Source organism: Oncorhynchus mykiss, chromosome 20, assembly GCF_057628025.1.
Source record: "Oncorhynchus mykiss isolate SJ-2025 chromosome 20, ASM5762802v1, whole genome shotgun sequence".
Lineage (NCBI taxonomy): Eukaryota > Metazoa > Chordata > Actinopteri > Salmoniformes > Salmonidae > Oncorhynchus > Oncorhynchus mykiss.
The window spans coordinates 24,335,447-24,348,126 of NC_143041.1; positions in this window are offsets into that span (position 1 = coordinate 24,335,447).

A 12,680-nucleotide genomic window follows, 5' to 3' on the forward strand; every position below is an offset into this window, starting at 1 on the left:
ATCTAGTTATGTAGCTATTTATTTATCATGCTAAAAACACAGAGCCTTACCCGGAACCTATCCAGCTAGCTGCTGGGAGGATGTTGTTTTTCTGTGACACCAGCTAGAGCAGGTGTCAAATGCAGGTGTCATTTGGTTAGCTAGCAAGAAATGTGAATCACTTTGCTATCTATACTGAACTTCAATGACTGTTTTCCACTTATAGCATATCTTTTAGTTGTCAATCAAATGTTTTTGGCATGATCAAATGGGCGGGCAGGCAGGCAACTTCCCATTCAGTTGTCAAAGCTTGGGTTGAGACAAGCACGCATTGGCAGTGCTGGGAAATGTACTCAAAAGTAAAGATACCTTAATAGAAAATTACTCAAGTAAAAGTGAAAGTCACCCAGTAAAAATATTACTTGAGTAAGTCTAAAAGTATTTGGTTTTAAATTTTACTTAAGTATCAAAAGTAAATGTAGTTGCTAATATATACTTAAGTATCAAAAGGAAAATGTATGAATAATTTAAAATGACTTATATTAAGCAAACGGATAGCCAGGGTCACACTCCAACACTCAGACATAATTTAAAAACAAAGTATTTGTGTTTAGTGAGTCCGCCAGATCAGAGGCAGTAGGGATGACCAGGGATGTTTTCTTGATAAATGTGCCAATTGGACCATTTTCTGTCCTGCTAAGCATTCAAAATGTAACAATTACTTTTGGGTGTTAGGGAAAATGTATGGACTAAAAAGTACATACTTTTCTTTAGGAATGTAGTGAAGTAAAAGTTTTCAAAATTATAAATAGTAAAGTAAAGTACAGATACTCCAAAAAACTACTTAGGTAGTACTTAAAAGTATTTTTACTTAAGTACTTTACACCACTGCTAGCTAGCTAGAGTTCATGTACTGTACTCACTGTACTGTGATCGCCAACAATATGGCGCCGCAAACCTACATCCATGGTTTTGCTGGTTTTGTGAATTGCATGTGGTTGAAGCTATTGACATTTTTCATTAATATGCAAAAGAGGTGTTGCAGTTTTAAGACGGAGAAACACGTTTTAGCTAGATTTCGGCTCCAAAATAAAATATTACACTGAATTGAAAAAATAATGGGTATAACTTGTTCGCTATGCTATCGTCAACAGATACAGAATATGTCATATGTATTAATGAGCAAAGTCCAAATCTTTAACATACAGCAAACTACACCAAACTTCTATGGCAGGCAAGCAGGCTACTACTATTCCCCATCGTTTATCAGTGCAATTTTGACTACAAGCTGAAAATATTTGAGAGGGTTCATCTACTGTTCCCTGTTAGATTTTAGCTCATCTCGCTCTGGCTAACATTAGTTGTTGATCTTGTTGTTGTTGAAGTGCATAGGCAACTGAGGGAGAGCCTACCCATGGTTGTTTGATCAATAGGACTGTAAAGTTCCTAAATCCATTCAGGTGTGTTTTGTGGCTTTTGGTGAATGCTTTGTGATATAAAGCCACGCTGTTGCTACTGCCTGTAAACATAGTCCAGTTCAAAATGAATGATGGCAGACCCGTCTAGTGTATTAATCTTCTAATCGCTATAATCTTTTACCAATAAAAGTCGCTGGAGGGGTCTGAATTCTTGCTAAATATTGTAGGCAACACTGTCCTTGTGGCAAATGGCTTTTTAGCATATAGGTCTACTGTAGCTCTGATTGGCTATGGTGCATCGGTCTGCATAGACTCCGGTCCTGGACAAGACAGATGTTTTGATTAGGTTTAATTTACTGCAGTGTCTATTAATTGTCCAAACACAAGGCTGCTTTCCCACTCTATATTGTTAGATAATTTTCAAAAATGCCTTACTATATGTCATTCCCAAACATTCTGTGAATTTAGGAAACCGTGAAAATTATCATTTCTAAGTGCTCGCTTGTCAGAAAATGTAAAATAATAATAATTAAAAGTATCATATCCTTCCTGGGGGTGTATATGAACATATTTTAATAAAATGTAATGTTGCTAAAATGCTGTCAGTTCCACTTTAAGCATTAAACCATGGCATTGTTGAATACTTGTTTCTGATTGATTTGAAGGGCATTCTAGAGTGTGCATTATTTCTCCTCATTATTTCCCTTTACACAACGGGTGGGTCTCATCCTGAATGCTGATTGGATAAACCACATTCCAGCCGGTGTCTATTCCAAAAGTTACCACAGGCCTTTTAAAGTCATAGATTTAGCCAATTTACTCTGTTCCATCTGACTGTGCAATCCACTGCCTCATCAGCCCAGCCAGGCAATTTATAAACGTGATCTCTACACATTATCTCACATTTATTTTAAGCTAACATTTTTTTTTCAACAGCGGAGATTTGTATAAACCTTACTGTCTGTCTATGACATTTGTTACATTGTTTCAATATTCAAATTAGATTTCCAGCTTTCGCATAGACAGGCAGGCAGTTTTTCTCAGCATGTCGAAATCATGAATCAGCATCATTTTTATGGATATATACCAAAAAATCAATAGAAAACAGGTAAAACAAAATTAAGTGCCGCTAGTTTGCAGTCTTTCCAGCTTCAGTTTAAAGTGATTGTGTTAGCTGTGATGTTGGTTAGCTCCTCTAAACAACAGTGTCCTGACGAGAGAGCACATTTTCTATGCCAGGTGAAATCGCACCTCACTAACTCATTGTCATGGACGTATCCAAATAAATGTCACTAGAAAACGTCTTAAACAAATGCAAATACTTTGTTGTCATTCTGTCTGCACTGTTTGACGAGACATTTAAGTTAGCCATAGTTGGCTAGCTAGCAAGCAAGGGATAAGAACGTTGCCAGCCAGTATGACAATAGAACATTTAGAATGAACGACCTGGTCTTGTCCATAGATACAGAAACAAAATACTTAACGAATCGGTTGGTCGATAGTTTGATTAGCTAAACTAGCAAGTCTGTTTGTTTGGGTACCATGGCAACTACTGTAGTAGCTTTCTACTAAACGTGCTAGCTACTTTAGTGGATGTTGAATTCTGCCTATCTGCAAATTAACACATTTTTAGTGGCAAATGTATTACAACTCAGGATTCTATGCGTTTTCTAGAAAATAATGTAACTCTGTGGAAGGTCAGTTCCACTCTGCTAGCGCGTCGTGGAACACACCTTCCACGTTTTTCATTATTTTCCATAGAACGCATAGACCCTCATTGATGATCCCTTACATACTTCTTCTAGGAGACACCTAAAAAAGTTAATATACAACCAGAATCCGACCAGAATCCAACCTGTCTAAGACGTCTTATTTCTGACATCCTTATAACTCATATCCAACCAACCAGTTTATGACCTCCCAATATTAATAATGTTATGCTGTGTGTATGCATTTTACATCAGCAATGGTCACTGAAAATCAATCCGTATTTATAAACTGGGTGGGTCGAACCCTGAATGCTGATTGGCTGACAGCCGTGGTATAATTAGACCACGGGAATGACAAAACATGTATTTTTATTACTCTAATTAAGTTGGTAACCAGTTTATAATAGCAATAAGGCACCTCGGGGGTTTGTGATATATTGGCCATATACAACACCTCCTCTGGCCTTATTGCTTAAGTATAGTACTTTACAGCAGTATATCCAACTACTATGACAGCGGCGAGATGATCTACAAAGATGAAATAGGCTATTTAAAATACCTAAAATATTCCATGGTCCCATTAACAATACTGTTGAACATTTATGTTGTACCACCATATAAAATCACATCAGTAAAGAAATATAATTTCTATGTTAAATAACATGTATTTATTAACTGAAGGGGAGATTATATAATTACTGTCACACCCTGATCTGTTTCACCTGTCTTTGTGCTTGTCATAGGGTTTAGTAAAGAGTCAAAATGGATAAAAGTGTATGAACATTTGAGACTACTTTTATTTCAATATGTACCTGCCGTAATCACGTCTGCCTGCATTTCTGACCGAAGGTTCTCGGCATGAATATCCTAGTGGTCCAGATGCAGTATCTTCTCGGTGAAAACTGGCACCCAGTTTTCAGTCAGCTTTGTTGAACATCCAAAGTTGAGTGAATCAAAACCTTGAGCAATCTGGACAACAGGTAAATGCAAACAAATCTATGAATATGTTTATCAGTTGGATTAGAAGGCTAGATGTCTTTACAAACAATAGTACACAAGTATAAACACCATGGGACCACACAGCCATCATACCGCTCAGGAAGGTGACGCGTTCTGTCTCCTAGAGATTAACATACTTTGGTGCGAAAAGTGCAAATCAATCCCAGAACAACAGCAAAGGACCTCGTGAAAATGCTGGAGGAAACGGGTACAGAAGTATCTATATCCACAGTAAAATTAGTCCTATATCGACATAACCTGAAAGGCCGCTCGGCAAGGAAGAAGCCACTGCACCAAAACCGTCATAAAAAGACAGACTACGGTTTGCAACTGCACATTGGGACAAAGATTGTACTTTTTGGAGAAATATCCTCTGGTCTGATGAAACAAAAATATAACTGTTTGGGCATAATGACCATTGTTATGTTTGGAGGAAAAAGGGGGAGACTTGCAAGCCGAAAAACACCATCCCAACCGTGAAGCACAGGGGTGGCAGCATCATGTTGTGGGGATGCTTTGCTGCAGGAGGGATTGGTGCACTTCACAAAATAGATGGCATCATGAGGGAGGAACATTATGTGGATATATTGAAGCAACATCTCAAGACATCAGTCAGGAAGTTAAAGCTTGGTCGCAAATGGGTCTTCCAAATGGACAATGACCCCAAGCGTACTTCCAAAGTTGTGGCAAAATGGCTTAAGAACAACAAAGTCAAGGTATTAGAGTGGCCATCACAAAGCCCTGACCTCAATCCCGTAGAAAATGTGTGGGCAGAACTGAAAAAGCATGTGCGAGCAAGGAGGCCTACAAACCTGACTCAGTTACACCAGCTCTGGCAGGAGGAATGGGACAAAATTCACCCAACTTATTGTGGGAAGCTTGTGGAAAGCTACCCAAAACGTTTGACCCAAGTTAAACAATTTAAAGAAAATACTACCAAATACTAATTGAGTGTATTGTATTGTGAGTTTAAATGTATTTGGCTAAGGTGTATGTAAACTTCCAACTTCAACTGTTTTGGTCTGTGCATTGCCCAGTATTGGTCGGTCAGATGAATGAAGCAAATTACTTGTCAGTATACAAGGGAACTAACGAGACTGCCCCGTTTGAGCTCCTGATTAACATGGGTACTATGATGCATTGAGTTGGATGGAACCTCTCCAGCGCGCTGATAATAAAGGATTATTTCATTTAAGATTGACTTAGCGTGTCCCTGTGTAAGAATTCCCACAACAGTATATTAAAAAAAAAATATATATATATATATCATGTTTATATAAGAATTCAGACCGTTTACTTTGTACTTTGTTGAAACACCTTTGGCAGCAATACAACCTTGAGACTTCTTGAGTATGACGCTACAAGCTTGGCACACCTGTATTTGGGGAGTTTCTCCCGTTCTTCTCTGCAGATCCTCTCAAGCTTTGTCAGGTTGGATGGGGAGTGTCGCTGCACAGCTATTTTCAGGTATCTCCAAAGACATACACTGCATTAGTTCGATTGGGTTCAAGTCCGGGCTCTGGCTGGGCCACTCAAGGACATTCAGAGACTTGTTCCGAAGCCACTCCTGCATTGTCTTGTCTGTGTGCTTAGGGTCGTTGTCCTGTTGGAAGTTGAACCTTCGCCCCAGTCTGAGGTTCTGAGCTCTCTGGAGCAGGTTTTCCGTTCATCTTTTCCTCGATCCTGACTAAGACAATCTGGTGTCTATCAATATCTTCTACTCTGAGGTTGTGTGTGTATACACTCCATATACTCAGACATTTACTTGGCAAGACAGGACTCCTGCTTGGTCTGTCATTTTCGGCGGCTGTATAGTTGAGCCGTCCTGCTTCCTGAGGCGTTCCTCAAGGAAACCAGTAGAAGGATTGGCATCATCCTTGGGTGTACCATGCATCCTTGAAGATAAAAGTCTGTTATTTTTTTAAGACCCTTTTGTGATTAATATGGCTAGGATTTGGTAAAACCAATCAAACAGTGTTGCTTTCAAGGGCTCCGTTTCGGTGGAAATAGCAGAGCTCATGCATGATAGGTTTAATTATCTTAGAGCCTTCAGTATTTTCTGCCATTTTGTTTCATAGAGGTAGCTAATCACACATATCTATGAATACCATAGATATTTGATGTTAGTTTGCGCTTATTCAACTGCTAGCGAAGAGACACATCGGAGAACCTCATCTCTCACAGACAGACATGTGAGTGCAAGTCCCACAAGTATTTGAGAAAGTGTTTAAATGATAACAAATTACTAAATTACTAATAATTTGTTTTATTCATCCACTGTTCATTTCTTATAAATACCCCCTTCCTCAAATACTTATATTCAGTGGTGTAAAGTACTAAAGAAAAAATACTTGAAAGTACTACTTTTTGGGGTATCTTTACTTTACTTTACTATTTATATTTTTGACAACTTTTACTTCGCTACAATCCTAAAGAAAATTATGTACTTTCTACTCCATACATTTTCACTGAAACCCAAAGGTACTTGTTACATTTCGAATGCTTATCAGGACAGGAAAATGGTCAAATTCACACACTTATTGTATAAAAAAAATCCCTGGTCATCCTTACTGCATCTGATCTGGAGGACTCATTAAACACATACTTCGTTTGTAAATTATGTCTGAGTGTTAGAATGTGCCCCTGGCTATCCGTAAATAAACAAATCTGGAAAATGATGCGGTCTGGTTTGCTTAATAAGGAATTTGAAATGATTTATACTTTTAATTTTGATAGTGTATATTTTAGCAATTACATTTCATTTTGATACCTAAGTATATTTGAGATGAGTAATGTAGGGTATGTAAACATTATATTAAGTGGCTAGTGAAACATTTTTCCAGCAATTTCCATTATTAAAATGGCTGGAGTTGAGTCAGGGTGTTGGCAACAGCCACTCAATGTTAGGCTGCTGTGGATGACGCCTCCATTAATGTTAACTCTCCTCTTTGTGGCACCTGACCACACGACTGAACAGTAGTCCAGGTGTGACAAAACTAGGGCCTGTAGGACTTGCCTTGTTGATAGTGTTGTTAAGAAGGCAGAGCAGCGCTTTATTATGGACAGACTTCTCCCCATCTTAGCTACTGGTGTATCAATATTTTTGACGATGACAGTTTACAATCCAGGGTTACTCCAAGCAGTTTAGTCACCTCAACTTGCTCAATTTCCACACGAGAAGCAGTTGAGATTTAGGTTTCGTGATGATTTGTCCCAAATACAATGATTTTAGTTTTGGAAATATTTAGAACTATTAGAATTTTTTCTAGAAGTTTAATAAGGGTGGGTACAGGTTGATTGGTCGGATATTTGAACAAGTAAAGGGGGCATTACTATTCTTGAGTAGCGGAATTATTTTAGCTTCCATCCACGCCTGAGGGCACACACTTTCTAGTAGGCTTAAATTGAGTATGTGGCGAATAGGAGTGGCTATTATCCTCAGTAATTTTCCATCCAGATTGTCAGACTCTGTGTCTTAGCATTGTTGATAGACAACAATTTTTCTTCCACGCTGACTTTATGGAATTCAAAAGTACAATTCTTGTCTTTCATAATTTGGTCAGATATATACACTACTGGTGAAAAGTTTTAGAACACCTACTCACTCAAGGGTTTTTATTTATTTATACTATTTTCTACATTGTAGAATAATAATGAAGACATAAAAGCTATGAAATAACACATATGGAATCATGTAGTAACCAAAAGAGTGTTAAACAAATCAAAATATATTTTATATTTGAGATTCTTCAAATGGCCACCCTTTGCCTTGATGACAGCTTTGCACACTCTTGGCATTCTCTCAACCAGCTACCTGGAATGCATTTCAATTAACAGGTGTGCCTTGTTAAAAGTTAATTTGTGGAATTTATTTCTTTCCTTAATGCGTTTGAGCCAATCAGTTGTGTTGTGACAGACAAGGTATACAGAAGATAGCACAATTTGGTAAAAAACCAAGTCCATATTATGGCAAGAACAGCTCAAATAAGCAAAGAGAAACGAAAGAGAAACGACAGAGAAAGGTCAGTCAACACGGAAAATTTTGAGAACTTTGAAAGTTTCTTCACAAACCATCAAGTGCTATGATGAAACTGTCTCTCATGAGGACCACCACAGGAATGGAAGACCCAGAGTTACCTCTTCTGCAGAGGATAAGTTCATTGGAATTGCCAGCCTAAGAAATTTCAGCCCAAATAAACGCTTCACAGAGTTCAAGTAACAGACACATCTCAACTTCAACTGTTCAGAGGAGACTGTGTGAATCAGGCCTTCGTGGATGAATTGCTGCAAAGACACCACTACTAAAGGACACCAATAAGAAGAAGAGAGTTGGTTGGGCCAAGAAACACGAGCAATGGACATTAGACAGGTGGAAATCTGTCCTTTGGTCTGGAGTCCAAATTGGAGATTTTTGGTTCCAACCGCCGTGTCTTTGTCAGCTTTTTACTATCAATCTTTGTATAATTTATTTTTGTTTCATAGTATAGTTTATTTTTATTTAGTTTGGCAAACGTACTTAAGAAAACATTTTACTAATCAGTACGTTTGCCAATCAGTTGGGCTGCCAGATTTATTTGCCATATCTTTTGCCTCATCCCTCTTAAGCATACAATTGTTCAATTCCTCATCAATCCAAGGGGATTTTACAGTCATTTTCTTAATGGGTGCATTTTTATTAGTAACTGGAAAAAGCAATTTCATAAATGCGTCAAGTGCAGCGTCTGGTTGCTCCTCATTACACACCACAGACCAGCAAATATTCTTAACATCATCAACATATGAATCACTACAAAACTTATTGTATGACCTCTAATACACTATATTAGGCCCAGCCGTTGGAACTTTGGTTTTCATAGATATGGCTACTATATTGTGATCACTACATCCTATGGATTTGGATACTGCTTTACATTTTTGCAGCATTAGTAAAGATGTGATCAATACATTACGTTGATGATTTCATTCCTGTGCTGTTTGTAAATACCCTGGTAGGTTGCCTGACAACCTGAACCAAGTTGCAGACACTGGTTACAGTTTGATGTTTTTTTCTTGATTGGGCAGCTTGATGAGAGCCAGTCAATATTTAAATCACCCAGAAAATATACTTCCCTGTTGATATCACATACATTATCAAGCATTTCACACGTCATCCAGAAACTGACTGTTAGCACTTGGTGGTCTAGAGCTGCTACCCACAAGAATGTCCTTAAGGTGAGGCAGATTAACCTGTAGCCATATTACTTCTACAGTATTTAACATGAGATCGTCTCTAAGCTTTACAGGAATGTGGTTCTGGCCGCAACACCGCCACCGTTGGCATTTCTGTCTTTTCGGTAGATGATATAACCATGTATTGCCACCACTGTATCATCAAAGGTATTATCTAAGTGAGTTTCAGAGACAGTCAGAATATGAATATCATCTGTTACAAGCAAGTTATTGACTTCATGGACCTTGTTTCCCAGGCTGCATATGTTAATATGGACAATTATTTTGCACTTTTCTGGGTTGCTTGATTGTTTTTAATGCATATCAGAAGTAGACTTGCTCATGTTATTTATATTGTAGTGCAGGGTGAGCTGCACAAAGTGGTGTTCCTACTAGGGCACACCGCCGCAGTGCTAACAGTATAACTCTAGTTCAAAGGCTCATGATTACTGCATACAATTGCTATAGGATCAACAAAGGTATTCAGGGCAATTAGGGGGACATAACTTAAGTTACTTACATTGTCAGCCAACACCCCTAGGATAATGTACATTTGATGCAGCAATATGATGACTCATAACAATGGTAGGGATTAACTGAGCTGGTCTTGGGTCATTGATGTCATTGTTTCAAAGCAGCCTTGAAATGCGTGGACAGAGTCGAGGAGCCAAGATGATTTGGATGGACTCCGTCATTCTTGTAGAGCATCTTCTGTTTCCAGAAGGAGTCAAAGTTATCTATAAAAGTGATTCCAGCAGAGCTACGGTAATCTATTAGCCAGATGTGTAATGCTAGTAGCCTGCTTAATCTGTCACACCCGCGGCGACCCAACGATGGTACTGGACCTGAAATGATTGCACATTTTTTGAGTCTTTAAATACTAAAATCAGATCTTTAAAATACATTTTCAGATGTTCCGAGCTAGCACTCCTGATGTCATTTGACCCTACATGGACTACGACAGTGTCAGCTCCCGGCATCTGCCGTAGAACAGTCGAAAGCAGCCTTGTGATGTCCTGTGCTCCTGGGAGGCACAGGGTTTTTGCATTGGGAACCGAGATGTTTCTCACCATAGAGCTGCCGATGATGACAGCTGGTGATGTTGAATGGGCCGGTCTCTCAGGCAATCCAGAGCAATTTACAGTAGTGAGCGAATACTTCTTCATATTTGTTTTTGTACTGGTCCTCCGTGGGAATCGAACCCACAACCCTGGCATTGCAAGTGCCATGCTCTACCAACTGAGCCACACAAATCTGGGGTGGCGCCATATCTTCTCAGGGTCCATAAACATACCTCTGTTCCAAATTTATTAGGGACCTTAACCCTAATTGCTCTTGCAAGTTACTCTAGTGTCTGCTAAATATACTAAAATGTAAACATTTTACATTAATCTATCGCCGTGCCAAATTTTGTGCGAATTTATCACAAAATGCATAATTGTTCCAGATTTTTCTGTTTAGAAGCTTGATTAAAAGATTCAAGGCTGTGCACAGACCTTTTTGGGGGCATTTTATTTGTATTTATTTATTCAACCTTTATTTAACTAGGCAAGTCGGTTAAGAACAAATTCTTATTTACAATGAAGACCTACCAAAAGGCCTCCTGCGGGGACGGGGGCCTGGGATTAAAATAAATAAATAAATAAATAAATACAATATAAATATAGGACAAAGCTTAAATTTAGCCACACGGATACTCTTAGTCATCTCCCAACTACTCCCCAATCCCCACCCCCCTCTCTCTGATTAGCTGGCTGATTTATTTTTTTTGTGGACAAAATTATATCAGACAAACAGACTAATTTATACTAGCTGCATGGCTAGCTGGCTAAGATCAAGATCAGGCTAGATAGATTATTATTATTATATAGTACACTCTAACTTTTGACATGCAAAAGTCATGGAATATTTTTTATCTGAAGACATCAAATGTTTTGTGAGAATCTTTTTGTAAAATACTTACATGTATCAAGATGAACAAAATTGTCTTCCAATATTGTGAAATTGTTGACTGTAGATGTGTTGTCCACTGTAAATATATTCCTGACAGGAAAAATGTATGAGGATCAAAGGTTCCTATCAAATTCCATGAGAAATGTATATGGGTCATTTTTTACCCGGCATAATGCAAACTTGGGGTAGTAATGCAAAAACTCCTTTTACTCAATTATTTAAAAATGAGAACTAACAAGTAATGTAAAACATACTGTGCCCATAAAACCTATATAGGTTAATTAAGAGCGTTTGTGAAAGAGCACAGTTTGAAAGATATGGCAAATGGAAGTCAAACCGGGATGGACATCAGAAATAGATGAGAGGTTGAGGGTAGAAGAAGGACAGTAAAAACAAACAAAATAGAACTATTGTAAAATAGACTGTGTCCATAAAAGGCATATAGTATGTATAAGCTGGAAATACAGGCCTAAGCGTGGTTGTTCACTAGTTTGCTCCAATTGGTAGGGTTGTAGTGTAATCAAGGAAAATAGATATTTAAAAAAAAGATATGTATGATAAGATATGAAGTCGGAAGGTTACATACACCTTAGCCAAATACATTTAAACTCAGTTTTTCACAATTCCGGACATTTAATCCAAGTAAATATTCCCTGTTTTAGGTCAGTTAGGATCACCACTTTATTTTAAGAATGTGAAATGTCAGAATAATAGTAGAGAGAATGATTTATTTCAGCTTTTGTTTCTTTCATCACATTCCCAGTGGGTCAGAAGTTTACATACACTCAATTAGTATTTGGTAACATTGCCTTTAAATTGTTTAACTTGGGTCAAATGTTTCGGGTAGCTTTCCACAAGCTTCCCACAATAAGTTGGGTGAATTTTTGCCCATCCCTCCTGACAGAGCTGGTGTAACTGAGTCAGGTTTGTGGGCCTCCTTGCTCGCATACGCTATTTCAGTTCTGCCCACACATTTTCTATAGGATTGAGGTCAGGGCTTTGTGATGGCCACTCTAATACCTTGACTTTGTTGTCATTAAGCCATTTTGTCACAACTTTGGAAGTATGCTTGGGGTCATTGTCCATTTGGAAGACCCATTTGCGATCAAGCTTTAATCTTCCTGACTGATGTCTTGAAATTTTGCTTCAATATATCCACATAATGTTCCTCCCTCATGATGCCATCTATTTTGTGAAGTGCACCAGTCCCTCCTGCAGCAAAGCACCCCCACAACATGATGCTGCCACCCCCATGCTTAACGGTTGGGATGGTGTTCTTCGGCTTGCAAGCCTCCCCCTTTTAACTCCAAACATAATGATGGTCATTATGGCCAAACAGTTCTATTTTTGTTTCATCAGACCAGAGGACATTTCTCCAAAAAGTACAATCTTTGTGGTCCCATGGTGTTTATAC